General features: G+C 48.5%; 1 protein-coding gene across 3 annotated transcripts in view; it reads left to right on the top strand.

Annotated features, from left to right (window-relative positions):
• Window positions 1-4,916: 4,916 nt before the first annotated feature.
• The window catches only part of PTK2B (protein tyrosine kinase 2 beta), a 138,899-nt gene continuing 118,423 nt past the window's right edge, over window positions 4,917-25,392 (top strand). For 2 of the 3 annotated variants that reach the window (XM_019966392.2, XM_019966393.2), the window contains exon 1: window positions 4,928-5,105. The gene's annotated coding sequence lies outside the window, so the exon portion shown is untranslated. Of the gene's footprint in view, window positions 5,106-25,392 lie in introns of all 3 variants that reach the window. The other variant, XM_070794966.1, reaches the window with a different exon arrangement.

Consider the following 25,392-nt stretch of genomic DNA (forward strand, 5'->3'; position numbering starts at 1 on the left):
GCAGAATATCATTTAAACTTTTCTTCATGACTTACCAAAATAGACAATAATCACTGGGCTAGGCTGGGTAATAATGGGGTGCCCTCAGAAGTTAATGAAGTGTGCAGGATTCTTTTTCTCTGCCCCTTCAGTGGCCACAGATCCCTGTGATTTGCAGGTTCTTGCATCGGCTGGGCTTTCTTTCTTTCTTTGTTTATTAGAGCCTGCCTATAGCAACCTGCACTTCTTCCTAGTTGATGCTTCTAGCATAGTGTGGGCTGGGAGCTGATAGCCATGTGTGTTAGAATCTCTGGCATCAGCAATGGCAAAACAAGATTCACACAGTCATTTGTTACTTCAGAGCTTTTCCATAGGCTGGAGGTGGGGGGACCTGGTGAGTTCAGTCACAGGTAGGGCTAAGGATTGAAAACCAAAGTCAAAGTCACAGGACACATAGCCGACCCCGAGTGGGCAAGGCGGGCTCCCCTTCCATGCAGGCACCCTCCAGGAGCATCCCAGAGCCCACTGGCCTGCCTCCACCTTGAGGGGCTATAGAAGGGCTGGCAGCAGTGCCCCAGGCTGTGGAAACTGCTGAAAACAAAAACAGTCTTCTGCCTTATCCATCTGCCCTTCCACTTGGGTACCCAAATTAATTTCTCAGTTCATTTAATATCATTTTATTTTTCCAAAGGAGATACTTTGGATTATGTCCCAGAATTCTTTTTTCCCCCGCTCTCTGGAAAGATTTTATTTATTTTAACTTTTTTACTATGAATATTTTCAAACACAGTGTTAGAGAGAATAGTATAATTAACCCCCACATACCCATCATTCATCTTATGTCAGTTCTAAATTTTGCTGTTTTTGTTTCTCTTTTCCTTACACTTTTGGAAGCAGGATATGGAATATTTCAAAGTAACCATCATTTTTATTTCAGGAACACATTTTTTAAACTTACAACAGGTTATAATACCTCCCATTATTGTCCACTATGAACCATAGCACTAGCAAGAAAACTTCCATGTATTATTTCTAGTCTTCTCACAACTCTGTCAATTATTTCCATTTTATATATGGGGATGTTGAGGTTCTGCCTTAATTTGTATACTTAAAAAATGAACTAAATGATGGTATATTGAAATGGGCTAAAAGATGCAGTTTTGGCTTTGGTTTTCAACAGAAAAGCCTCAAGGCAGTAGTAACCTGAACAACTGAAGTGTTTCTTTCTCTCTCATGTAAAAAGTTTACCCAGGTCCAGGCCAAGTCTGGGGCCAGCACGCTGGCTTGATGGCATTCAACAGGGACCCAGGCTTCGTCTCTCATGTTGCTTAGCTATTCTCAAACACACAGGCCAAGAAGATTGCTTCAGGGTCCATCATCAGGTGGAAGTGGAAAACGGACTAGTGGAGGGCATACCCATTGAAGGAAGGACTTGGTCCTGATGCTGCACACGTATGTCTACTCACCAGCCATCACCCAGAACATAATCACCCAGTCACACTTGCAAGGCAGACTGGGAAAGGCAGTCTTTATTTTGGGCAGCCTCTGGCCAACTAAAAATCAGGGATACTACTATAAGTGAAGAGAGGAGGACAAGCAGGAGTGCTTTTGTGGATGGAATAAAGGGTTCTTTAGAAGTCAAGGGTATGGTTTTGAGTCCTTCATTTTGGCTTCAACCATGGCCCATTTAGTACACTTAGTGGTACCTGGTTAAATTAGAGGCAGATGGCTTTGGGTCATGAACAACTTAATTGTTTAGTGCATGTGCCCATGAGTTTTTTCTTTGTTTTTTTGTTCAGGACACTTATGACCATGCTGTCCTTTTAAAATGAAATGAATTGTAATAGTAAATTTATATTATGCGATTTAACTCCATTGTCCATAATGGAGAGACTCCAATCACTACCATCATGGCCCAGCAAATGGCTTCAGCTTCTCTCTTTACCACCTGGGTGGTGGACAAATTTTTTATTTACCTTCTCCAAGCCTCCTTTACCTTTCTGCAAAATAGGAGTATTATAATCAATCTGAACTGTTGTGAAGATTACTTAGATGATGGGTAAAAGTGCTCGTCATAGTGAACACTCAATACACTGTATACATATAACAGATACATATGTAAATCTCCCCACTAATCCCATCCTATTTAATTCCTATCACTCTAAAAATAATAATTACAGTATTTTATAGCATTTTTGTAGTTGTTAACTTAAGCATCACAGAACCTTGTGAAATAGGCAGTGAAGGTAGTCCTTAATCTTCTAGATTAGGAGATATGAGCTCAGAGAGAAGGATCCCACCTGCTCAAGTTCACGTCTTCCTTCTCGACTGGATCCTTCCATGTGCATTTAAACCTGCATCTTAAGCAAATGATTACATAGCCATGTTTCAACCCACAAGTGCCTCAGCACCCCATCTCTTCAATTTTCCTTTCAGCCAACATGCTGCCTCTATGTTCACACTTGTATTTCATTCATTAACTCCCTCCCTGACCCAACTGTTGCCTCTTCACTAAGTTTGCTCCTGGCAAGAGCCAGACCTTAAGATCTCTGCTCCCTCTCACTGCTGTCCCAGACCATCGCACCTATTCCTGTGGTTTCAGATGCCAACTGGAAGCTCATCACCTGATCAGACCACTTTACTGAAGTCCAGATAGCAGTGTGGGAAGATCAAAAGAATCCTTTTCTAAAGTCTAGGCATAAAACAAACAGACCGTGACCCATAGTAGGGGCAATAGGACTAGAATGAAAATGACGAGTAGGAAACATGCTTAGAAGGATTCCAAGAACGTAGGGACTGAATGACTATGGGGCAATAAAGGAGAGTCAAAGGGGAATCCACCTGCCAATGCAGGAGCGCAACGGACACGGGTACTATCCCTAGGTCTAGAAGATCCCCTGGAGGAGGAAATGGCAACCCATTCCAGTATTCTTGCCTGGGAAATTCCATGATCAGAGGAGCCTGGTGGGCTTCAGTCCATGGGGTTGCGAAGAGTCAGACACGATTGAGCACACACACATTGGACAGAGTATAAGAAGACCTGAAGATGGAGTTATATATTGCAGGGAATTCCTCAAGGCCTATTTCACAAATAAAACCTGTGATGCTACAATTCCAGGAGCTAGATTTTGGAGCTTCAAAAAAATTTGCTAAAGACTTAAACAATCTAAATATCTGAAAACTTCTTCCTCTGAATTACAAGTCAATGAAGATGTAGTTCATGGATTTGGCCACACAGAGGCAGCATACACAAATTCAGCTTTTATTAAACCAGTCTGGAGTAGCTTTGCTCTTGAGTACCCACTGTCAAGACCTGGCACCAAACTCTCCACAGTTCGCACAGGTTCCCTTGCCTTCACACCACTGGACCTTCATCACCTCATTCCCATGCCAGGAAGACAATCAGGTCACCCGCTTTCTGATGCCCTCTGACAAGTTCCTCATAGAGTGGTCAGTTAGTGCCTCATCGTCCCCCATAAGTCCCCTACTAACTCCAGTTTACCCTATCTGACTCACTTTGTCGCCCAAGCCCTAGCCAAGGTATCCCTGGATACCTACTTGTGTGTCTTCTCACTGCTTTGTGGACCCCGGCAATACTTGGTGCTGAGAACACAGCTGATCAGTGTATGCGATTAACAAGGCTGTGAGTTCCAACAGATGGGTTGTAAGTTACCCTGCATGAGTGGGTGGGTCCCAGGCTCAGAGATTCTGATTTTCAGTAGCCCCAGAGTCACATCCAGGTATCTGCATTTTAAGAGCTACAGACAGTCCACTGATCACACTTACAGGAAACTTTGACTTTCTGATTTTGCAGCCTTGGACGTTTTAATCTAAATCTGTTTTCTTTTCAGAAAATGGGAAGAATGAAAGGAAATGTTAACATAGATAAAATGTAAACTGAGTGTTCCTTGGCACAGTGATTGGCATTTAGACATACTAACCAAATGCTGGCTTTTCTCCTGGGGTGGCTTGTTCTCTGAGTTTGGAAGTGCTTGGGGGGAGGAAGACTGGGGCTGGTTGTAGTGTACACTGGGCTGTCACAGGCAGCTGCACAACACCAGGGGGCACCATGCTCAGAGACGCCTTTGTGAAGAGCATCCTTTAACAGTGTGGGAGATTCCAGTTCTTCTCAGGATACAGAATGAAGAAGTTTGGGGTGGGGCTCTGGAGAGGAACTTCGAGAAGGTGAGGAATGCTGAGTGACACACCAGCTTTTTGACTTTATGCTAAGTCCTGTTCACCTGCTCCTACTCAAGAAAAAATCTAGAATCTTTCTAGTGACAGAGAAAGGGGTTACTAAGTGTCCTTGAGTCACTGCCTCGACTCTTGCTGCCCTCCTGGCCTAAGTGAAGAGGCAAACCAGACTCTTGGTCAACAAACCAAGTGGACTGATGTGGAGAGGGGACGAGGAAAGGCTGCCCAGCATCTATTATTGTGCTTCTGGTCCTGGCTGTTGCAGTGCAGGAACCTGGTCCATGGCATTAAGACGCCTGGACCAGTTCTGCCAAAGCCCCTGGTGATAGTCACCTGATCTCTGGTGCCCCCACTCCACCCTCCCAAAGCAGCACTTTAGGACTTGAAGAGACCCGGAGGGACACCGATGCTGGGAGTGGCAGGCTGCTAACAGTCTCTAGCTCTGCAACAGACCTGGGAGCTAAGAGGAAAGCTTCCCAGTGGAGAGGAAGGGAGAGCGAGGAGGGGTGGAATTGGGGGTGCTCAACTGCTCACGAGGTGGAAGCGGTGGTGACAAAGACTATCAGGAGACCCCACGTGGGGTTGGGGGTGGCAGAGACGGCCCCTTCCCAGGTGGGCACGTGCAGCTCCGGGAATTGGCAGCGGCGTCTATTTCAGAGTTTATGGTAAGAGGCTGGAGCCACACACGCTCCACACCGCAGACAACACACCCCACCCTTTAAGGAAGTGGGGAGGAGAGCGGCAGGGGTGTGGTTAAGCCGGAGGAGGAGAAGGGGAAAACACAAACCTGTCAGCGCTCTTACTCAGCGGAGGCCTCCCGAGCCGCCGCGAGCCCCTTCGGAAGCGCCCCTTACCTGCCTAGCCCCCGCCGCACCTGGCCGAGCAGAGGAGAAGCCGCAGCCGCCGCCACTGGAGCCGGCGCTTCGCCCCGAGTGAGTCCCCTCCCGCGATCGATCGGCGCCGAGCGCCCGGCCAGAAGTTGGAGGCTGGACGAAGGAGGGGTGGGGGGCGACTCCCGGACCGCGGACCCAGATGTGGGAGCCTCTGGGCCGGCTAGCCCTCGGCCAGAGGGAGAAGGAGTCTATTTGGGGAGTTAATTTGAAACTCAAGGGTGTTTTCTTTCCCCTCTTAGTTCTCTTATCGGGTTCAGACAGGGAAGGCCGGGGTTATGATGAGAGGACTCAGAAGGGCCGCCTGCCTGCAAAGGTCAGATCAGAGAGCTTTCAGAATCCACCTTCCACTCCTGCCTTAGAGCCTTTGCCTGCGCCCCGCGCTGCACCCCCACCCCCCGCCCCTGCCCCTGAAGACAGCGCGCCCACCCCGGTCACGGGCCCATGAACACCCCGCGGCTCCCCGCATTGGATTCTTGTTCCCCCACCTGACCACCCCACGAGGCATCTTCTGTATGTTGCACCCCCGACTGGAAGCGAGCAGGGCTCTGCAAGGGCGTAGAGGCAGGACTCGTGTGTGTGTGTGTGTGTGTGTGTGTGTGTGTGTGAGAGAGAGAGAGAGAGAGAAAGAGAGAGAGAGAGAGTACCTGTGTGCCCTGGGGGACTAAAGTTAACACCCGCTGCCGCCCTGGGTCTCTGTGAAACTACTTGGGAATACCTCTAAAGAGTTAAGCTCCCTGCCGCCTTCTCCTCCTGGCAGGCGGTGCGTGGGCAAACAGGCAGCATATGGGTGCTGTTCTGAGCCCAGCAAGAACCCCACCAACTGCCCTAACCCTCAGCCATCTGACACTCTCTACTCCCTGCACCCCAAACTTGGTGCTCAATCCAGTTAGACTCCTCCAAGGGTCAGGAGAGGAAGGAACTGAATTTGGGACGCAGGGGACACTCACCAGGGGCACTCAGAAGCCAGAGCAGAGAAGAGCTTCCCCCGACCTGTAGCTGGACATGAGCCCTCAGGGGCAGTTGGTGCCAAAGATGAGGGAAGGGGCAGGAGGAGGCCCCTCCCTCGAGGGCAAGGAATGCAGTTGTGGACCTAACCCCAGATTTCACAACTCCTCTGGGGGCGGGTGAGAGGAGGCAGAGATGAAAAAGTGAGTGAAGATGGACGGAGGGAGGGAAGTAGACACACCAAGAGACAAGCTCTGGCAGGACACTGGGCTCTCATTCCTTCATTCTGTACACACTGGCTGACTTCCTACCCCAGGCCAGGTGTTAGCACTGGGCGTCGGGGACCACGGTGTGCACCATCCGCACCCCCCCAACGCCCCCACCCACCAGCAGTGCTGTGGGGACGAAAGCAGCAGGTGCTGACCGCCCAGTTCTGGGGACTGTGGGAGGAACTAACTGGTCAGGGTATCCAGGAAGGCTTCCTGGTGAAAGTGGCTCTAAGCGGAGACATGAAGGATCAGTAGAATTAGTCCGGGAGGGAAAGAGGGGGATAAACAGCACAGGGCACAGCAAGTGCTGAGACTGGAGGCCAGAAACAGCATGACGCACCCAGAAAACTGAAAGGAGCTCGGGGTGTTCAGTGCGTGGAGAGTGCAGGGGCGAAGTGACGCTGCAGAGGTGGGGAGAGAAGCTCCAGGAGGGTCTGCTCGGGCTGCCATGGCAACTCCTGTCACTCAGGCCCTAGAGCCAGCAGCCTCTGACTTGACTCAAGGGCGGGGCTTCCAGATTTAGCAAATGAAAATACGGAACACTTGGATTTGAATCTCAGATAAGCAACGGTGTATTTGTCAAGTTCGAGTATGTCCCATGCACTCTTTGGGACATACTTGTACTAAAACATTATTCACTGTTGATCTGAAATTCAGGTGTAACAGGACGTCTGGTATTTTATCTGGCACCTGTCTTCCAGTACAGTGGTCCCCAATCTTTTGCATACCAGGTAATCATTTCATGGAAGACAATCTTTCCACAGACTGGGAAGGGGGGAGGTATGGTTTCAGGATGATTCAAGCGCATTTGTTGTGCATTTTATTTCTATGACTTTTACATCAGTCCCACCTTGGATCCCCAGGCATTAGATCCCAGAGGCTAGGGACCACTGGTCTGAGAGAAAGCCGAGGATGCTATTGTGCTTGGAAGTGAGGGGTGGGTAGTGTGCAGGCACCAAGGGAACAGTCTCAGGACATATCATCTTGTAGCCAGTCCTCCTAGATTCCACTTTGGGGCTTGTCCACTAATTGACCATGTTGTCTCTTAAAAACAAAACCAAACAAAAACAATTCCTTAGTCTTTGGAGCTGAGTGGACCTGGTCAAATGCCAGCTTGGCCACCTGCCTGCTGTGAGACCCCCATCAACCACTTAGCTCCTCACAGCCCCAGAACCTCTTCTCAGAAATGAGGATGAGAGTACCTGTTTGTCCAGGTTATAGGCTGAATCCCTGGTATGTATGTAAATTACCCAGGGAATGCTGAAGAAAAAGTGGTAGATATTAATCTTTGTAACACTTTTCCGGGGGTGACCAAAGTAGCATCCTCAAAGGACTTGGGGCTCATTTATTTCTGTTTTTATTTATTGAGTGCTCAGAGGTAGCATGGAGAAGGCAATGGCAACCCACTCCAGTACTCTTGCCTGGAGAATCCCAGGGACGGGGGAGCCTGGTGGGCTGCCGTCTATGGGGTTGCACAGGGTCGGACACGACTAAAGCGACTTAGCAGCAGCAGCAGCAGCAGCAGCAGCAGAGGTACCAAAGTCTTCCCAGGTGGCACAGTGGTAAAGAATCTGTCTGCCAATGCAGGAGATGTGGGTTCGATCCCTGGATCAGGAAGTTGCCCTGGAATAGGAAATGGCAACCCACTCCAGTATTCTTGCCTGGGAAATCCCACGGACAGAGCCTAGTGAGCAACAGTCCATGGGGTCATGTGGAGCCAAACACTACTGAGTGATTGAGCACACAGAGGTCCCAGGGGAAATATGTGGTGGGGATTTCGCTCCGAGGGAGAGAGTGGGTTAGCTTCTGAGAGGGAGAGCCTGGCTCATTTTTCAACTTTGTCTTTGACCTGCTGCCTAGATGCCCTGCTTCAGGGGAAGAGATAACCAGCTCTTCTATTGGAGGACACTGGTGGTGGGGTGAGGGGGGTGAGGGGAGGGGAATGATTCAAAGAATCAACTAAAAGGAAATGTGAGTGAAGTAACAGGGAGCATCCAGGTAAACAGCTAGCACAGTGGCTGACAGAGACAAATGTGCCATAAAATTTGGCTGTCAATATTCCCATTTTTATATTTTTAAAGATTTATTTATTTGACTGTACTGGGTCTACATTGCTGTGCCTGGACTTTCTCTACCTGCCTCCAGCTGGGGTTACTCTTTGTTGCTGTGTTCGGGCTTAGACTCTAGGCGTGTTGGCTTCAGTAGTTGTGGTGAACGGGCTTAGTTGCTCTGCTGCCTGTGGGATCTTCCCAGACTGGGGATTGAACCTGTGTCCCCTGCATTGGCAGTCAACCACTAGACCACCAGGGAAGCCCAATGTACCCAATTTTATACTGAGTAACTTATTAGGAAAATAGAGCTCAGGGGTAGAAGTAAGGATGCCTTGTTTTGACTTTTATGGGGGTGTTTGTAAGGGCAAATTTACTGGCATTCTGAAAGGGAACCTGGAAGGAGCTAAGAATCTGTTAAGAGAAAGAGGAAATGGAAAGTGTGTTTCCCTATGAGAACTGCTGGGTTAAAAATGGCCTCTCTTTCCAGTGGCTGAATCTACCCATCCTCCTGCCCAGTGATAAGCATTTTGTCCCCAGCTCTTAGAGCAACATTTGCCAAACAGTATTTAGAGGAACTCTGTGCCGTGAGATGGTTACAGGTGTTCCACTGGTGACACGTTCCAAGGAGCCCACTCTCAGATAAATATGCATTTGTCCCGCATGTCTGCATGATCTAGACCATGGTCAATTCCACAGAAGAGTCATCTGTATCACTGAACTTACTTGGTGATGGTGGTTTAGTTGTTAAGTCATGTCTGACTCTTTCGACCCCATGGACTGCAGCCTGCCAGGCTCCTCTGTCCATAGGATTCTCCAGGCAGAGAATAGAGTGGGTTGCCATTTCCTTCTCCAGGGGATCTTCCTGACCCAGGAATCGAACCCAGGTCTCCTGCATTGCAGACAGATTCTTTACCAACTGAGCTATGAGGGAAGCCCCAGAAATCCCTAAATTTGCTATAGACCCCTTGTAGCGGGCTGTTGTTGTTCAGTAGCTAAGTCGTGTCCAACTCTTTGCAACCCCATGGACTGCAGCATGGCACTCTTCCCTGTCCTTCACCATCTCCCCGAGCTTGCTCACACTCATGTTCACTGAGTCGATGATGCCATCCAGTCATCTCATCCTCTGTCGCCCCCTTCTTCTCCTGCCCTCAATCTTTCCCACCATCAGGATCTTTACCAGTGAGTCAGCTCTTCGCATCAGGTGGCCCAAGTATTGGAGCTTCAGCTTCAGCATCACTGCTTCTTATGAATATTCAGGGTTGATTTCCTTTAGGACTGACTGGTTTGATCTCCTTCCAGTCCAAGGGAACTCTCAAGAGTCTTCTCCAGCACCACAGTTCAAAAGCATCAATTCTTCGGCACTCAGCCTTCTTTATGGTCCAACCCTCATATCCGTGTGCGTAGTGGGTTGAGGAGGCCACTATTACCTTCTCAAGGGAAACAGCCAATCCACACCTAGTGACTGTTGATGTGAGTGCAGTTCTTGGACCAAGCAGATCTTTCCGTGGACATCATTCATCCCATACTTCTAGCCTGGACTCAGCAGTGTCCAGCTTATGGAAGATCTTCGGGTACTGGGCACCATGTGGCCTGTCCTAGCGTCACTCGTGCCTCACGGACACAAACCCCGACATGTGTCAGCCTACAGCCTCCTATGACAGTTCCCACCCATTTTCCCTGGTTCAGAGGACCCTGGAAAAGTGTGTCTCTCAGCCCATAAGCCCCCTGGGATGATGGAGGAGTTCCGTGTGTTCACATACTATTAAGTACAATTGAGGTAGGGGAGGGGAAGGAGTGTATCTTGGGCGAACCCTGCATGGTAGGTCTCCCGATCCCTAATTTTCTCCCTGCCCAGGAGTCCTAGGTTCGGGGACCATGTGGTCCCAGCCTCCCAGGTAAATGGAATAGATATGGATAATCCGAGGCGGCTGGAGTAGAGATCGGCAATTGCCAAGGTGTGCGGGCAGAAGGGGTGGTAATTAACACAAGTTCTTGCTGGCTCCTGATCGAGAGTTTCTCTTAGACTCTGGGCCAGTTCTAGAGTAAAAGGGGAGGAGCAGGGAGATGGGTAATGGTCTCCGAAACACTAATATGGTTGGTGGTTCTGTGGGCCAGAGCCTGGACTTGGTCAGCCAGCCCAGGTTCCAGCTTCAGCTCTGGGACTCGTGGTATGACATTGGCTTGGCTAAGCCCTGTCACCCTCTCTTCCTCATCTCTGAGATGGAGACGATGACAGGGCTTTCTGTGAGGGGATACCAGGAGTAATAGTCAAAATGTTAACAGCTACTAAGGCCTGGGCAGGAATCTAACAGAACCCAGCCCGTTGTGTCAGTGTTCATGGGTAACCTGGGGGATGGACCAGGCAGGCAGTCAGGGCGCTGGGGGAGTGGACGTTTACTAATTTGGATGGACTGCTGTGCTGTGCTAAGTCACTTCAGTGGTGTCTGACTCTTTGTGACCCCATGGACTGTAGCCTGCCAGGCTCCTCTGTCCAAGGGATTTCCCAGGCAAGAATACTGGAGTGGGTTGCTATGCCCTCCTCCAGGGGATCTTCCCGACCCAGGGATCAAACTCATGTCTCTTATGTCTCCTACATTGGCAGGCAGGTTCTTTACCACTAGCGCCACTTGGGAGGCCCTCCAACTTGGATGGACTAGTCCAGTGTTTTCATCTCCCAGATGGACTTATGCACCAGCTTCATCGCCTTGACCGTACATAAGACATTCAGTCCTTTATCAGGCACATGGTAGGCATCCCATAAGTGTCAGCTCTCCTTATCATTCTGTATTTACATTTAGAGTTAATCTGAGCTGATGGGGAAGGAGCTTTTTTTTTTTTTCCTGGTGATAAAGTCCTTCTTCTGAGGGGCTGAAATCAGCTTCTCACATGGACTGTCTCACCAACACGCAATCACATATGAGAAAGAATTTGCGTCTTGCCCCCAACCTGTACCCCTTACTCCTGCCCCCAGTTCACTCTTTTAGCAGCCTGGCAGGATCAGCTCTTTAGCCAACTGAGAGCCTTTCTACTCCCACGCATCAGACACTAGAGCCTGTACGGTCACTGAAGGTGTACAGAGGGCCGACAGGAGAAAATGGTGGCTTCAGCTTCCGGGGTGCTAGGCACCCAGCACAAAGCTCTGAGCCGTGTGAGGGGGTGGTGTTGGGGGAGGGGTGCAGCTTTTTTAGTCACTCTGCTGTTTCCCAGGGTATAATTATTACTCATGATGATGGTTTGATTAAGAGAGCAGGCTGGAGACTGTGTGCTCCGATGTACTTTTTACCTAGACCCGAGGAGTGGGTTGATAGCGGTGCAAGATTTTGTCTCCAAGTGACCCTCTGGGTGGGCTGTGGGTAGGCTGCAGACCCCAGCTAGCTCTGACCTTATCCAGCACTAAAGGCAGCCAGTCAGTGTGATTAGAACCGAGATCAGCCACCTCCAGTGCCTTGGAATGGAACCTTCCCCTTTTCTATCCTGGTGACCTCCACTAACATTTTCCTCCTCTTCTGTGTTCTTCCCTTTTGTGTCCTGAAATTCTCCCTCACAGGACCTGGCACTATCACTGCCTAGACAAGAGTTCAAGGAATCCACTGGCCTGGTGTTGAGAGCTTGCTCCTGGGTTTAGTTTTTGTCTCGTGGACTATCTCCCTTTCAATAGACCAATTCTCCCAACAACTTTGAGGGCACCCTGTTTCATGCCCCTTTTTTCTCTGACAGTCTTCCAGCTGGCTTGCTGACTCCCCGGCTGTTGCAATCCCCCTGGGACACATGCAGGGTGACCCGTGCAGGGCCCGAGAGTGGGCTCTTGTCTGACACTTGGAAATGAATTGTCTGAGGAGACACACATGCTGACAAAGCAAGAGACTTAATTGGGAAGGGGTGCCTGGGCAGACAGCATTAGGGTACAAGGACCCAGGAGAACTGCTCTGCCACGTGACTCACAGTCTCAGGTTTTATGGTGATGGGATTTGTTTCTAGGTTGTCTTTGGCCAATCGTTCTGGCTCAGGGTCCTTCCTGGTGGCTCACACGTTGCTCAGCCAAGATGGACGTCAGCGAAAAGGATTCTGGGAGGTAGTTGGACACGTGGCATCTCCTTTTGACTTTTCCCCAACTCTTCTGGTTGGGGGTGGCCTATTAGTTTAAGACAAGATCTCCTGCCGTAAAATAACACACACAAATGGCTACTATGGTGCCTGGTCAGGGTGGGTGGTTTCAGTCAGTGTGCTTCCCCTAACAGGCCCATTGGGGAATTTTACTCCGAGTTCAGGTTTTGCTCTTCTGAGGGCATGGGTACCACTTCCCACCAGTGAGAGAATGGTCCCTCCTCTGGTCTGTGCCATTTGGAGCATCATGTGTTTTCCGGGTTTCTAAATTAATGTCAATTGTCCCTCCTCAACAACCCCCCCCCCCAACTTCCTCTCTAGCCTTAAGTAGTCTCTTTGTTCTTCAGGAGCTTTGAGGGTGAGAACCCAGCTCCTCTCTCTTTGGCTCAGGTGTATGCTCTTCCCACCCTTAGCTCCTGCTCCAGCAGGTAACCAGAGATCTGATACTCCAGCACCTTCGAAGATGCTCTTACCAGCATCGGCTTACCTGTGTTTGCTATGACATAGACACCAGGCACTGAAACACGGCCATGCCTGTTGAGCCAGTTGTGAGTGGCTGTCCCCAGCTGAACTTCTCAAGTCCCCAGCTCAGCACTGGCAGATTGTCAGCCTGGGTGAGTGGGAAAACGGTCAGGGGTCAGGAGACCCGGCTCTGGTTCAGATTCTTCCAGTCACTGGCTGTGTGACTTCAGGCAAAGTAACTTCGCTTTTCTCTTTCAAAATGAAGAAATAGTACTGCAAGTTTGACAGGGTTGTTGAGCTAAACACCTGACTTGTGTGAAGTTGCCCCATAAGACACCCCAGGCATGATTCCTGGAAAAATGAAGAGTTTGGGTCAGAAAGACATGGGTTGAGTCTTTTTTTTCTTATTATTTATTTATTTTTTGGCTATGCTGGGTCTTCGTTGCTGTGTGGGTTTTTACCTCGTTGAGGTTCACAGGCTTCTAACTGCAGTGGCTTCTCTTGTTGCAGAGCACAGGCTCTCAGGTGCCCTGGCTTCAGTGGCTGTGACTCCCAGGCTCTAGAACGCAGGCTCAGTAGTTGTGGAGCATGGGCTTAGCTTCCCCATGGCATGTGGAAACTTCCCAGACCAGGGTTCAAACCCATCCACATCTCCTGCATTGACAGGCAGATTCCTATCCACTGGACCATGAGGGAATCCCCGTGGGTTGAGTCTTGATCTGTCACTTTTTCCCCTAGATGACATCGCCAGTTATGTAACCTCTCAAAGCCTGAGTTTTCGCACTTGTGACTCATTCTTGGCGTTTATTCAACATTTCTCCCCTCCTTCAGCCCCCTTGTCACTCACAGAGTATATTATTTCCCCGAGTTTGAAGGATTGTATCTTTCCTCAAAGAGTTTACAGTCTTCTTAGGGACATAATGAAAGTGAAAGTGTTAGTCTCTCAGTTGTGTCTGACTCTTTGCGACCCTATGGACTGTAGGCTCCTCTGTCGATGGGATTCTCCAGGCAAGGATACTGGAGTGGGCAAGCCATTCCCTTCTCTGGGGGATATTCCTGACCATAATACATAAAGATAAATAACTGTGAGACCAGATAGGGACTTTTGATTCCATAAAGGAGGCACCAATAAAGTACAATGAGGTCAGAAAACAGAGAGAATTATTCTGTCTTGGGAGTCTGGGAATGCTTCCTGGATGAGGTGGCATTTGAAAAAGCTCTCAAGAGATGTCCAGAGTATAACCCTGGAAACATGGGATGGTGGTTGTGGTCAAAGAGCATGAATAAGAGGGAGGCTGGAAGGCATGATTTGAATGACTCATTTTGGCTGGAGCCAAGAGTATCAAAGGGCGATTAAGATAAGGGTGGAGAATAAGATAAGGTTGGAACATGGTGGCTGAGGGATTGGACATGATTCTACAGGCCATTGGGAGCCACTGGACTTTGTTCTGAACATGAGTAAAGGGTTAATAATCAGGTTTATGCAGCAGTGTATAAAGTAGATCAGAAAGAAGAGAGCTTGACCTGGAAAGAGGGGCATGAAGGAGTCTATTATTACAGCTCCTGCCTCAAGAGTCCGAATAAATTCTGTGATCTGGGATGATTTGCAGGTCCTGGAGAGTGTCTGCTGGTTAGTCGGAGGCTTCTGTGTTCTCTGAATTGAAATTGGTCCTGACGTGGATTTAAAAGATGTAGCATTTATGGGAGCATCAAACTGTTTAGGTTATATAAATAATTCGTCATTCCCCTTAGTCTTCTCCTTCCTCCACATTCTTGGTTCACATGTAAGCCATTTCCCGTGGACCTCATCTTTGGTGGAGATGCACTGTCATCCTGTCTCGAGATCCTATGGCAAGCTCTGTAATGGCAGCCTTCTGGAGAGGCATGCAGCTCTATCTACCACCTCCAATCCACCCTCATCACTTCAGACGACTCCTGGTTCCCTCCTCCTGCCTGATCCTTCTCCCTTGCTTCAGCTCTCCACTTCTAAGAAACTGTAAGAGATGTCCACTTGAGTAACTCATCTTCAATGCTGCAGGTTGAAAAACAAAACTTGCTGTTTTCTTACCCCAAAGCCTTGCCTTCTGGCTTGCCTCCTCTGCACAAAGTTGCAGCTCTCCTGGGCACGCAGTTGTAGTTCTCCTAGTCAGAAACTTTGGGTTATCTCCCCTTTCTCCTCTGCTCACATCTTACCCATCACTAATCCTGCATATTCTTTCTTCGTGCCTCTCATTCCTTCCTCCCACTTCCCATGCCCCTACTCTAGTCTGAGCCATGTTACCTGATATCACCGGATATTACCTCACTTCCTCTCCTTGCTTCTAGATTCCTCAGAAGGTTCTGTGCCTCTAGGCAGATCTGCATCCCTTACATCTACTGTTTAATGCCCTCTGTAATCTCACCTCCGTTTACCTTCTCTCCTAACTTCCCCATACTTTCCAAACTAAGCCCTTCACCCCAAGTAGCCTGGTCTGCTTCCCCATCAAACCTCTGCCCAAATCAAACCTCTGCCCAAATCCTCTTGGACGACCTGCCAGGACTGCCAGCCCCTTCACCCTTCTTCAATCAGACTCCTCCCCCAGGGCTCAAGCCAAGCCCCACCCACTCATCTGTCCTTCCAAACTCCCTTAAATTCCAAGGGTTGGAGATTCCATCTTCCTCCTTTACACACTCATCTGGCTTGGCTCCCTGGGGCCAGATGCAATCTTTGTCCTCTTCTGTGCTGGGCTTCACAACAGCCGGTTGCAACAGAGAGAGGACTGCATTCTCCATGTCCACCCACCATCCCCTACCCCCTCCCAACCCCCTAAGGTCAGGATGCTATCCTGGCCTCTCAGGGAATGTGCAGGTTTTCCAGAGCCCAGAGAGAGGGAATGGGTGATTTAGAGCTTGATAATCCCTTTGTTGAGCTGCTCCTGTCTCTAATCCATTGGATCCTTGATTTCTTTTCCCTCTCATCTTCCTGCTTATTTGAAATCATTCTAGCCAGGCTGAGTGACAGTAGAAAGTCAGGGAGTAGGAAAAAAGACCAGAAGCTTTGGTCAAGGGCGAAGTCACTTTGGGGATACAGGAGAGATTTGCAAGGCACAGGTTGGCAAAGTGATTGCTTCAGGAGTACGTACATGGTGATAATGAGAATCTCACTTAAGATTCGAGCTTTGGTTGCTGGAAAAAGAGTCTCTCCTCCACTGAGAGCCTGAGTGATAAGGAGATCCTGAGTGATGAGAGCCACAGTTTTTAGCCACTTGGACTTCCACCCACTTGTGCACAGGCCTGGGGCTTGTCATGGTGGCTGCAACAGAGCTGTCCAGAGGGTGGCTCTCCATGGTCCCCAGAGTGGCCTCTGGACCTCCTCCCTCTTTCTCTACCTGACTCCCTGTCTAGAAAAACTTTTCCTGTACCTGTTTGCTAAACGCTTAGCAGCCAGCCTGAGTTCACTCCTGGGGAGAGGCGTGGGGACGGAGAGAGCGCTGCCTGGGAAGCAGACCCAGGAAGTGGCTGCTCAGTCACCTCCATGTCACTTGACCTTGGGTGAGTCACTTGGGTGGGCCGCTTCAAGCCTCAGGGTTTTTATTTGTACTTAGAATAAGGGGGCTTGGGAGTTGTTAACCAGAGGATATCTTCTTCAACATGGATCTTAGGGGAAAGCCCAGTGTGTAAACCAGGTCACATTTATAATATAATTCATATATTATAAAATTGTTGCTGCTGCTGCTAAGTCACGTCAGTCGTGTCCGACTCTGTGCGACCCCATAGACGGCAGCCTACCAGGGTCCGCCGTCCCTGGGATTCTCCAGGCAAGAACACTGGAGTGGGTTGCCATTTCCTTCTCCAATGCATGAAAGTGAAAAGTGAAAGTGAAGTCACTCAGTCATGTCCGACTCAGCGACCCCATGGACTGTAGCCTACCAGGCTCCTCCATCCATGGGATTTTCCAGGCAATAGTACTGGAGTGGGTTGCCATTGCCTTCTCCGAAACCAGGTCACAGTAGATCTTCCCAAAGTTCAAGCAGGGAGGGCAGGTCCCTCCATGCATCTCGAGGGGCCCACATCATCTGGGATCCTCTCCAGGCCTCCAGTTCCTGAAGTCCTCATTGTTCATGTGTCCAAACACACAGACAGTGGACAGCAGGTCTAGATTCGGGTGCATTCAATGAAGAATGAGCTCACAGTAAGGAATGCAATCTGGGGCATGGTGTGCGTACTGCAGGAGCTGAGGGGGGATTGCACACGTGAACACCCTTGGGGAAGATGCATAATTTCCACCTCTGAGGAAATGCACATGTTTATGAGAATAAAGTCCAAAGCTTTCATCTAAGCTCCAGGGAACCTATGGCACCCCTCCACCAAATATTAAAAACAACCCACAGCGTTTTGTAATCAATTTTATCAATTTTTAAAGGAATGATCTCCAACTTAAGCTCTGTTTTAATTCAGGTGAACTAGGCTGTAAGCTCTGTGGAGGTCAGAACACAGGTCTCAGCGTTTATACTGAGAGTGAAATGGACAGATGGTGTTTGATACACAGTTGACATTTAATACATACATGTTTCATGCCTGGGCACATGTGTCTCCTGATAAGGAGGGTTGTGTACAGCACAGCTAATGTAAATATGTAGACATTTCAAAATGGACTTCCCAAGTGTCTCAATGGTAAAGAATCTGACTGCCAATGCAGGAGATGTGGGTTTGATCCCTGGGTCAGAAAGATCCCCTGGAGGAAGAAATGGCAGCACAATCCAATATTCTTATCTAGAGAATCCCATGGACAGAGGAGCCACACAAACGTTTCAAAATATTTAATGTATAATTTTAGAGGCACACATTTTAAAGCACTTGCTATTTATATAAAATAATATATTACATTTAAAGTATGGCTTTTCCCCAACTCTCCCTGTTTACAAAACAGTCAACATTTCACTCTCATCTTGACACCAGTGTCCTCTTCACTTTTTGAATTGACTGTGTTGTGGCCTATATCACCGTCCCAACAGTCTAAAGAGAGTTGGCTATTTCTTATAAACACAGAAGATGTTTGTATGTTTTTTAGGAACAGCCTTTTGGAGATAGAATTCATATATTATAAAATTCATTCTTTTAAAATGTACAGTCTGGTGAATTTTGGATCTACAGAGTTGAGTAACCATCATGGCTGTCTAATTGCATGATATTTGTATCACTCTCTAAGAAACCTCATCCTGTTAGTGGTCACTCGTCATTCTCCCCTCCTCCCAGTCCCTGGCAACCACTCATCTGCTTTCTGTTTTTGTAGATTTGTTATCCTGGACATTTCATACAAATCGTAGGTCTTTTGGTGACTGGCTTCTTTCGCTTCCAGTAACGTTTTTAAAGTTTACCCATGCTGTAGGGTGTATTGGTCCTTCATTCCTGTATATTTCCAGTTACTAGTCCCTATTTGTATATTCCACACTTTAGTTAACTGTTCGTCAGCTGATGCCCATTTGAGCTGTTTCTTTTTTCTTTCTTTTCTCTTTTTGAGTTGTTTCTACTTTTTGAGCATTATGAGTAATGTTGCCGGGAACATTCATGTACAAGTTTTTGCATAGACTTATATTTTCATTTCTCTTAGTTATAAACCCAGAAGTAGAATTGCTGGGCCATGTGATAACTACGTTTACCATTTTGAGTAATGACCAAACTGCTTTCAACAGCCGCTGCACCATTTTATACTCCCATCAGCAATGTGTGATGGTTTCCATTCTTGGGACTCTTGTTATTGTCCGTAATTTTGATTCCCTGGTGGTTCAGATGGTAAAGTGTCTGCCTGAGATGCGGGAGACCCGGGTTCAATCCCTGGGTCAGGAAGATCCCCTGGAGAAGGAAATGGCAACCCACTCCAGTATGCTTGCCTAGAAAATTCCACGGATGGAGGAGCCTGGTGGGCTACCATCCATGGGGTCACAAAGAGTCGGACACAACTGAATGACTTCACTCAGTAGCCATGGTAGTACCCTGTCATGGTTTTCATTTGCATTTCCCTAATGATTGAGGATGTTGAGCATCTTTTCATGTATTTATTGACCATTCATACAGCACTTTGGAAAAATGTTTAATCAAACCCTATAGAAGATATTTCTTTTAGATGTCTAGAGCATAACTACTTAGTGCATTGCTTTTTGAAAAAATGGTCTTTAACAAAATTCAGCACTTGTAATTATGAGGCTATATCCTCAAACAAAGTTTCTGAATCTATATTATAGTACTGTAATATGGAGATAAACTTTAAAAACATTACTGTAAGTGAAATCTACATTATAGTCCTGCACTTCTTCTCTAAAACAGTTCTATCGGGTAACCTTGGTAAACAGCCCAAACTAACATTTATTGTAGTGGCGTCAAACTAATATATTTTCCCAGCTTGTTCAAAATAGGCTGATTGTGAAGGCAGCCCATAAAATGAAAGATTATGTAAGGACTAGAATACAAACTTCCTGTTTTCTGACAGATAATCTGGGGAGAGAAAGAGCACACATATTTAAAAACAGATGATGACCGAATGGATGGATGGATGGATAAATAACTTTAGGAATGAATGAATGAACAAAGGAAGGAATGCAAGCTGATGAGAGAGTCAATCAAGCAGCCACACCAATCTGGCCCTTTTTACTTCTTTATTCTCATGGAGAAAACCAGCACTGGTCTTTCATCTCTACTCTATAGAATCATATATAAATTATTAATTTTTTTGGAAAACTTGCAGTTCCAAGTTGGAAACAAGACACTAGATTTTCTGTTGTCTGACAGTCTCTCTCACCTTCTTTAAAATGGGAGAAGCACAGTCTGCCTGGTTTCTGAAAGTGGTTGAGAAACCAAAGGCCACGTAACAGGACTGCATGGTTGAGGGCTACGCTTCGGGGGAGCAGGGCCTTTAGGGATGTGACGTGGTACAAGGGTTTTCTTGGGTTTGCCCTGATCAGGCTCCAAGTCCACCGCTGCTCTTCCCACTAGCATGAGGACTTGGGGTGTCTAGCCCTGGAGGCTTCTCTCCCTCGCTTCTCAGGGGTGGGATGGCCTGACCACCTCACAAACCACATTCCCTGGTGATTCACCAGCAGACTCCTCAGAGAGAGACTGGCCCTTCCATACTTCCCTTCCCGTCTTCCCTTAGGACACATGTGAGCTGGAGCGTATAGCCCTCCTGGGTTTGGAGAATTGCTGCTGCTGCTCAGTTGTGTCTGACTCTTTTGACTTCGGGGGCTGTAGCCCACCAGGCTCCTCTGTCCATGGGGTTCTCCAGGCAAGAATACTGGTGTAGGTTGCCATTTCCTTATCCAGGTGGTCTTCCTGACCCAGGGATTGAACCCACATCTCCTGCATTGAAGGCAGATTCTTTGCTACTGTGCCACCTGGGACAGTGAGGAAGGGAAAGAGGAAGATTGACGGGCAGGAAGACCAGAGTGGAAGTTGTGGCCAGACGTGTGAAGAAGTGACAGACAGGGATGGAAACTTGAGGGGTGGCTTTTAGAGGCCCAGACCCCAGAGGGGAAATCAGTGATGGATGAGACTGCTCTTTAGAAAGACCTTCACAGCAGCCACAGAGGGACAGCCACAGTATGGGCAGTTTGGGAGGCTGTGAACAGCTCAGGGATCCTGGACCCAGCAGGACTGCAGTTCTACTGGAGTGCGTGTGGCTGGAGTTGGGATCAGAGAGCAAGAGGTAATGAAGGGAAGTGTTGATGGGCCTGGTCCCCCCTTCCTTTACAGATAGTGGTCCTAAGGGAAATGGGGGGCACATCTGGTAAGTCAGGCAAAGCCTGGGTCCCTTCCCACCACTTTATTTTCTTTTAAAGGTATATTTTTTTTATTTTTAAAGTCCTTATTGAATGTGTTACAATATTGCCTCTGATTTATGGTTTTTTTTTTTGTCGTTGTTGTTTTTGCCACGTGGGATCTTAGTTCCCTAACCAGGGATCGAACCTTCAACCCCTGCATTGGAAGGTGAAGTCTTAACCACTGAACTTCCAGGGAAGTCCCTCCACCACTTAGTCCATTCCTAGGCAGGGTCCCAGCATCCTCCAGTGACAGCTAGTCCTTACTTCTTTGCCAAGGCGGGACTGAGTCTAAGCTCTCTTCCCCTCTCCTACCCGCCATGTGATTGTTTATCTTGAGTTAAACTTCTTCAAGGAAGGACAGTCTGTATTCTTCCTCCTTGAAGTGCTGTTTCCTTCTTTAAGAATGTGGGATCAGTGGGAGTGTTACATGGTGAATCTGAAGCCCAGCTCCTCATCACTTAGTACCAGCCTTGGGCCAAGTGATAAGCAAGGTGCCAGGGTTACAAGGGTGCACAAGAGAGCATCCTCAAGATGAAAGAACCATGCAAGAGCTGCAGTAAAACCAGATGGGCTGCAAGACGATGGCCAAACGCTGTAGATACACAAGGCCAAGGCCACCCATGTTATCGGGGGAGGCTAACAATGCTATACTGTTGAGGTGATGCTGGGAAGGGTTTTAAAGAATGGATAGGAGTGTACCAGGCAGAGAAAGAGCAGGGAGGTGCCCCACCAGGCAGAGAGCACAGCAAATTTAAAGACAAGGCATCAAGGAGTGTGGATGATCTGGGAAGCTAAGAACAGCTCAGGGAGGCTGGAGCTGGCCGGACAGCAGTGGGAATAAAGCTGGAGGGATGCAGAGAGGCACTTTACTATGGTCACTTGGCACTGGACTTTGTTCTCTAGCAACAAGAAGCAACAAGACAGATAAGAGAGTGTGTCTATAGGATGTGTAGCCGTAGGAGTTTTCGAGCAGGGAAGCGAGTCAGATTTTTGTTTTGGGAAAGAGGACTCTGGCCCCAGACCAGAGTGGCTCTTGCACCAACTGCAGACAAGGATTGGCTCAGAGACCTGTAGACAGGCATTTCTGGGGCATGGCTATGGTCGGCAGTGGTGCCGTGCCAATGGCCCAGAGTTCCCGTCGTCAGCTTGGGTGTCACAGCTCCCCACACCGCTGGCTGGCCAGAGACGGTGGTGACAAGGGCTGGCCCACAGGGCTGGCTCTGAGAAACAGCCTACTTCTCGTTTCCTTCCCCTGGACATCCATCCTCATGCAGTGAGGAGGGGTCTGAGTGGACAGAGAGGGGCTTGGCCAGGGGAAGAGGAACTAGCTTGCCTTCAGTGGGCAGGTGCAGTGGGTGAGACTCAAGCTGCAGGAATAGGGAATCTAGGAGAGGATGCCTGCTGCAAAGCAAGGGGGATGCCCATCACCCTTGCTGGCCCCTCCAGTTGGAATAGGGTGTCCCACAGGTATTATGGGATGTATAGGATATTCAGGGCTTCCCGGGTGGCGCTAGTGGCAAAAAGCCTGCCTGCCAATGCAAGAGACGTAAAAGACACAGGTTTGATCCCTGGGTCGGGAAGGTCCCCTGGAGGAGGAAATGGCAAGCCCATTCTAGTATTCTTGCCTGGAGACTGAATTCTATGGATAGAGGAGCCTGGTGAGCTACCATCAATAGGGTCGCAGAGAGTAAAACACGACTTGAAGAGACTGAGCATGCTTGCACACGTAGGCTATTCAGGACCGGAAGACTCTGGGTGGGGAGTGGTGGGCAGAGGGATTTGTCACAGGATGGAAGCTCACACTCCACCTCCCCCGAGCCCCCCTCCTCCCAGAGTTCTTGGCTGTACCCTCCACTTATGCCAGGCACATGTTATCTTGAGATAAAATTATTTTTTCACACGTACACGCCTTGTTCAATGGAATGGGGGAAGGCGGGGACCTCGCCTCCTGCCCCTGTGTCTCCCGACACTGTTTCAGCAAATGTCAGGCTACAAACTCGTGCTCAGTAAACACTTGTACAGACAGAGGAGATTTTAGGGAAAAGAGCAGAGGAAAAAGTGCTTTATTTAGAGATGGTTTCCAACACTGGTGAAAATGAGGGACATCAGAGGAGTTCAGATAAAGCAGGATGTGAAAAATCTCATCAGCTGCTGAAAGAGGCAGGTGGGCAGAGGACTTCCTGACCCCAGGCCACGTGTACCTCGGAGAACTTTCAGGGCGGAAGCAACCTAGGTCCTCCAGCGGAGTAGACAGTGGTACTGATCAACCGTCAGTGCCACCTCAGAATCAGCTGGAGAGCTTTCAAAAGCCACAGGCAACTGGGCTCCAACTCCCTCTGCGTTTCTGACAGGTTTAGAAGTGACGGTGATGCTGCTAGCCTGGGGACCACTCTGTGTGTTGTGACCACTCTGTTACTTGGGGTGTGTCTTAGAGCTCCCCTGGAACCCCTGTGTCTGTCTGCAGTCAGACCCACACAGACATCTGTTCCCTCTTTTAGTTTTGCTCTGTTTTGTCCTTAACGCTCCCCAAATGGTTCTGATGCCCACCAAGGTTGAAATACCTACCGCATCTCCACAGACTTTGACATGACGCCTTTCCTGCCCACAGCCTCAGGCTGGCTTCAGCTCACCATCCTCTCTATCCCCAGCACTCTGTTCCTGACTCTGCTAGCACATTCTTCCTGCCTTGTTTTGTCATTCACTACGTGTGTGCCCTCTGTCCGAGTCAGTGTGGTGGCCATAACAAACTCAGCTGAGTGGTTTAAACAGCAGTCCTTTATTTTCTCAGGTCTAGAGGCTGGGAGGCTGAGGTCAGGCTGTCCGCACGGTTGGTTTCTGGTGAGGACTCTCTTCCTGCCTTGGAGATGGCCACCTTCTTGTGTGTCCTTTCTTGATTTATCTTTGGTGGATGTGTGTGTATAAGAAAGAGGGAGGGAGAGGAAGAGGGAGAAAGAGAGAAGGAGGGAGGAGAGCATACTCTGGTCTCTCTTGCTCTTCTTATATAGACATTAATTCCATCCAATCAGGGCCCACCCTTAAAACCTCCTGCATGTGTGCTAGTTTGCTTCAGTCACATCCCACTCTTTGCAACCCTATGGACTGTAGCCCACCAGGCTCCTCTGTCCATGGGATTCTCTAGGCAAGAATACTGGAGTGCGTTGCCATGCCCTTATTCAAGAGATCTTCCTGACCCAGGGATTGACTTCATGTCTCTTACATCTCCTGCATTAGCAGGCAGGTTCTTTACCACTAGCGCCACCTGGAAAGCCTCTTAAGATCTTATTTATCCTTAATTACTTCCGTAAAAGCCTTATCTCTAAATACAGTTGCATGAGCCATTAGGGCTTTCACATATGGATGGGGTGGGGTGGAGGGGGTGGGGCGCAGTGGGAAGGCCTCTCTGTCCATAACAGGAAACACTCTGTCCATAACACTGTCTTTCCCAATTAGACTGGAAACCTGGGAGATCACAGGCATGGTGCCCACGTGCCCCTCAATGGGTCTGTAGAGGACTAATTCAATCTGTGTTTGCTGAATCACACTGAGCGTCTGAAAGAAACCAAAACAAACTGAGACCTGTTTACTTCGGCCTTCCCTGGGTCCCCGTTCTTGAAAGACTGAGGTGATGGACAAGAGAAGGCATTTGCTGAACTCCATCCATGAGCTGATATGGCCAGGTCCCAGCATTGTGGATGGGCTCATCAGCCTTGAAACTAATTTGATTACTAATCTGTATCACTCAGGGAACTACCACCTCCAGAGCTGTATTAAGAATGTTTTTCTCAGGCCAAAAAAAAAATGTGCTGTCTTTGGCATTCAAGGCAGCCTCAGGAATTTCTTTTTATGATTGATTCTTCTCTCTGTTTTGTTTTGTTTTTTTGCTCCTTCCTGTGCTCCTTCCAGATCTCTCAGTTGACATATAACCAACCCCCATGCTGCCCTCTCAACACTCAAAAAACTTTCCAACATAGTTGCCTTCCCCCAACACTGTCTTGAAGTTCTTGCTAAGAGAACTCACTCCTTTCCAGTGGGGCTGCTGAGGTTCGCCGGGAGTTTGGTCTCCCTGCCCTGAGGACCCCTTGTGAATCACAGAAGCCCTGCGTGACCTGCATACATCTCTGGGACCACTGCCCTTTGCTGTTTATTTACGACTGTCTAATGACATGTGAATGTTGAGCTTTAAGCCAACTTTTTCACTCTCCTCTTTCACTTTCATCAAGAGGCTTTTTAGTTCCTCTTCACATTCTCTTCTCATCCTCTTCACATGATACCACCATAAGGGTGGTGTCATCTGCATATCTGAGGTTATTGATTTTCATCACTTCATGGGAAATAGATGGGGAAACAGTGGAAATAGTGTCAGACTTTATTTTTCTAGGCTCCAAAATCACTGCAGATGGTGACTGCAGCCATGAAATTAAAAGACTCTTACTCTGTGGAAGAAAAGTTATGACCAACCTAGATAGCATATTGAAAAGCAGAGACATTACTTTGCCAACAAAGGTCTGTCTAGTCAAGGCTATGGTCTTTCCAATGGTCATGTATGGATGTGAGAGTTGGACTGTGAAGAAAGCTGAGCGCCGAAGACTTGATGCTTTTGAACTGTGGTGTTGGAGAAGACTCTTAGTCCCCTGGACTGCAAGGAGATCCAACCAGTCCATTCTAAAGGAGATCAGCCCTGGGTGTTCTTTGGAAGGAATGA

This window comes from Bos indicus, chromosome 8, assembly GCF_029378745.1.
Source record: "Bos indicus isolate NIAB-ARS_2022 breed Sahiwal x Tharparkar chromosome 8, NIAB-ARS_B.indTharparkar_mat_pri_1.0, whole genome shotgun sequence".
In the NCBI taxonomy this organism is placed as follows: Eukaryota; Metazoa; Chordata; class Mammalia; order Artiodactyla; family Bovidae; genus Bos; species Bos indicus.